Raw genomic sequence first — 5,067 nt, forward strand, 5'->3', positions numbered from 1 at the left:
GAGGTCTCAGCATTGAAGAGAATCTTAATTTTGTTCCTGAACTGGAGGACCTTTGTGGGAGCTTGACCCTGATTTTTCCACATACTTTGACCTTTCCCTGAATGACTCAGGCTGTGACTTTGTCCTCAATCACCCTGTTGATCTACAGCATCTTGGAAGTGATCTGGAGTGGAACTGAGACTGGCTATGAGAGTATCGTCTATACTCTGACTGGAAAGACAGACACAGTGTTATTACAGCACTTCTTCAGTATTTTTTATTGCAGAAATTACATCTTCGAAAATGCATCCTTGAGCTATCTTGTCAATTCTGTGAACAGTGCTCATATTTATTGCTTTCCATTTTTAAATCTATTGAATTTTTTTAAGTAGCTTGGTGTCATATCTATGTACCACACAACACCATTTTTCCTATTTAACAATTGTTTCTTTGAATTAAATTTCTGCTGTCTGACTACTATGGGTTTGTGCTACAAAGCTAGTCATGGGAAGAATAAAAAAGATTGCTGTGAGTCGAGTGATATCATCAGCAGAATAAATATAAGAAAACCTTGAAGAGACTGTATTACCCCTACCACCTCCTCAGAATAAATTAGGCACTGGCATATTTTTGTGCTACTTTGTTCAAAATAATTTCATAAGACCTTTTTTACATCCTGTATGCAAACTGAATATTGCAATATTATGTAATGTTCTTGTATGAGCACAGAATCTGCGGCAGACAAAAGCAAAGAAAATAGGTAACAAATGAGAATTTAGGACCATCTTAGCCATGAAGCTCAATAAATCTCCATTAATGATTTAATCCCTTACAATACTGGATGAGATAAAGTGCCCCTCACCGTGGGGCCTCTACCACATGTCCAGACAGGTCTCCCGCCCTGGCCACTTAATGGAGTGTGGATCTCCTGCATTACCCAGCAGAGGGCATTCACAGTGCTGGGAGAGGCACTTCCAAGAGAAAGCACATGTGAAAAATGCACACCATAGGCAATCAGTCTCAGAAAACGTCACCATGAGGTCTAAGGCCTAATTCTATGGACATTTTTACCCATGCTTATTTTTTCTGTTGGCGAACGGACTTACTGATGTGACAATTCATAACAAAATTAAGCACATACTGAACCTGTCCTTGTGCTCAGGGCCTTACCAAAGATCTATGTTTGCATGTTTACCATGAAGTTACTAATAATTTCTCCATGAATTCTATATACTCTTTCATCATTTTCATCCCCCTTATCCCACAAAAGGCACAAACGAGGCAAACATGACAGATGGTGGTCACCCCATGAACTAGGGCAAGACCTGTCCAGTGAGAAGGGTGTGTTGTTCCTTCACCATCACCTCAACATGGCACAAGCTCATGCAAAGGACTGTTCATGCAGTCTTTCGAGGCAGGAAGAAATGTGTTGTGTGCTGCAGGCCATCTATTTGTGACACCTTCATGGTCTCTAACCCTCCCCAGCCAAGGAGACGATGTTGGTGCTGCTACCACGGGTGGGCAGTGAGGATGGGAAGGTCTGTGTATAGCAGAAAGGTCACAGCTCTTCTAGGTAGTGATATGTATATTTTTATGATATCTATGAGTTATTTGAGGAAATAATTTCTTCTTCTCCTTCAAGGCAGGTGTGTGGTTCCAAGGTGGGATATCTGAGAAGTTTCTCATGCAAGCTGAATATCAACAGCATGCGGAGCGCTGCAGGTTTATCCACTGATTTCCATCTGCACTGCTTATGCAATGTTTGGAGACTTGGAAAGTGCCTGTGGTACTCCAGAAAAATCACCTCGCTAAGGCTTGCCGTATTAAAGTGTGATACAAAAAGTAGCTCCCAATACCTGACCATAGGGTAATTCAGGCTGGAAGGGACTTCAGGGGTCCTTTGGTTCCATCCTTCTGCTCACAGCAGGGTCAGCTGCAGGGTCAGACCAAGTTACTCAGGGCCAATTCTGATCGTCTGAAATGGAGCCTGGCAGATGGTTGGAAGACTGGGTATCTTCAACCTTTTCCTGTCATACAGGATTCTCCCTGTCAGAGAGTTTAAATATAGCTCCATAATGCTATCAGTTTGGGAAACCTTTGACATCAATCTGTCCCTGTTTTCTGCATGTTGAGATAAAAGGTTTGAAAGGTATAAAATGTTCTAAGAATGAGCAGGAGGGATTAGAAAAATCACAATGTGTCTTGTGTAAAGTGTTTTAATGCTGCAATTGTCATCTAAAAACAAATGGATATTTAGCCTAGTGTCCCTTGAGAGGATTTGTTCCAGATTGGTGGGAAAAGCGTATCCTTGTGTTACACACAGGAAGCCAAGCAAATACACTCTGCTCATAACCAAACTGAATGTTTATATGGATTTAAATTGCAAAAATTTGAACAGATGAGAAAAACGAAATGATCCATATTAGATAATTAATTTGTTATATTGTTCTACAAACAGGATGTTCAGCACACTCAGGATAACTCCTTCTGCTTGCCAGGTGGCTAATAGCAGTTTTGCATTAACTGTCCATAAAATCAAGTGAATACGTGCTGGTACTGAGAGTTTCACAACCACGTTACCCAACAAGCAGAGCTCAGTCAAGTACTCAACCTGTTCATATATCGTGTCTCACAGTATACAATTTAATCCAAGTTTAATTTTTCTTTATATTTTTGGAAGGATTTACGTGTTCTGTGTTTAAGGGAAGTTCTGGAAGAGGCCAGCTACGATAGTGAAAATAGGTGGAATTCACAAAACAGCTGGTGAGGAAAGTGAGCACACTTGATGTTATAGGAAGAACACAGTTAGAGATTTTTCCCATTTAAATTAGCAGTGGTAGTAATAGATGGTGTATACGTTAAAGCAACTATAAGAGAAGAGTGGAAAAATCTGACAATTTACTTTTATGTCTGTGATGCTCAGTGAAAGTACTGAGCTATATTTTCTCTTTGGAGAATAAAGTCATTTTTTGTTAAGTATCTATTAAAAGTAAAAAGTGATGCTGTAGAATCAATACCCAGCCTGACTCCAGAAAAGACATTGCTTGGGTTGGAAATTTAATTTTGCTCTTTCGATTCACTTGGACTTTCTGCCAATCTGCAAAGTAATCACGTTAGAGAGTCTTATGATAGAGGCACCTGCTGCTAGGGAACCCAGATTAATATTACCAGCACATATTGAGTAGGCTACAGAACAGCCAATACATGCTAATGAAGTCAGCTGGCAGCTTCCAGACACCCCATTGTCAGTCACTGCAGCTTCCCAGTACCACCAGCACAGGCACTCCTTGCCAGAGCAACTTTAGCCTCTCTTTTTGTATTTATTTAGTCCAAAGTAGGTCACCCTATGCCATCTGTTGGCACTCAAAAGCCACAGAAGTTTCCAGATTCCCTACGGTATCCTGCAGTGTAACATATATTTTTAATACCCTTTTGCTCTACATAGCTGTTGTATGTCATGAGACCACTAACAGCAAGAGCTCATTCAATCAGATAATGTTTCTAGCAACTGAGTGCAGGTCTTGGAGTTGCATACTAGAGGTGAGTACAACTGAGGGTGAGGGAATGTAACAAGAAAGGCCTGATTTTTTTGCTGCTGATGGTGAATCCTGGGCAACACTTCTTTCAGCACAGATGTGCTCACGTCCATCTACTTTCTGCTTCTCCAGCAGCCTTGGTGAAAGCTTAGGGAAGCAATCAATCCTCAATAGGTATATATATAGTGGGTCTTGTCAGACTCCAGTTAAATTTGCTTCTCTTATTTTCCAGTGGTGAGCATGTGAAATAATGAGCATTTCATGTCCATGCTTGTCCCTACCTTCCTTTCACAGTACGCTCAGCTCTCTCCCATGTACTTGTTCAGTGTGGATTACCCACACATGGCAAGTGCTTTTGATTTGAAATTATGATGTTCAAGTTATCCACAGCAGATTTCTGGAAAGACACCTCTCCATTTGAGTGAATAGGAAACGTATCACTGCCATCACACATTAATCCTAACATGTGCCTTTGGTATGTCATACAATAACCAGCATTGATAAGGAGAGGGGAAGTCATATGCAAGTGACACAAAAAATACACAAAACATGCTAGAGAGCCCACAAATACCTGTTGGTGCATGAACCTTGTGCATGAGAATGTAGGAGATAAAATGTTGATTACAGGAACTGGCCCAGACCACCTTGCTACTAAATGGATGCTGTTTGAGGTATATATATGATGTTGAGGTATATATATTGAACCTGCTAACACTGGGCTACCTCTGTCTCCTGTTTCATGAAAAGATTCGGGACAGTAGAAGGAGAGTCAGAGCTATATAAAGTGTAAATGCACAGACCAGATCTGAGATTTAGAATAAACTACAAAAAAGTTAATTAGCTTATGAAGTACCTGAACAAACTGCAACTCTGGTTCTCTAAGATGTGCTTAAGAACACAACAGCTTAACTTAGGCAATGACAAGCAGGCTGGGGTAACTAAAGATCAGCCTCTCTTGGACTAGAAACAACTAGAACACAGTACCTAAGTTTGCCAGATGTCATTGGGCAATGCATGACTTCACCTCAAAATAATTTCAACCGCTAGTTGAAACCAAAGTGGATTGGATTAGTTTGTTCAGTAATAGAGTTTCACCACAACTGTTTGCAATTTCCAGTATTTTTACAGCTCTCTGGATATACTGGATGTCCTAGTTTCCTCAAATGTAGAAAATATAAAAACATACTTGTTTCATTTCACAGTGATATGTATGACTGCACAGGATCAAATGACACAAACACTCCAGAAGTTCTGCATGTGTTACATTGACCTGAAAACCAACTGCACTCTTGTGAGCTCGTCACATGCACTAGGTCAGCAGAGTTCAGATAATGTAAACTAGAAACATGATTCTTTTTAATAGTCCTGCAGACAAATATATTTTTTCCTTTTTCACTTATCTGCTTATTTTTTTTCCAGAAAGCTGATATAAACTCAAACAAACCTACAAATTCACTATACTTGTAAACATCTTCTTGTCAGCAGAAAGCCCAGGAGAGTTCATGGTGAGTGCAAACATTTTCTGTAAGTGTTTAGTGAAGTTTGTGATAGC

This window comes from Columba livia, chromosome 3, assembly GCF_036013475.1.
Source record: "Columba livia isolate bColLiv1 breed racing homer chromosome 3, bColLiv1.pat.W.v2, whole genome shotgun sequence".
Lineage (NCBI taxonomy): Eukaryota > Metazoa > Chordata > Aves > Columbiformes > Columbidae > Columba > Columba livia.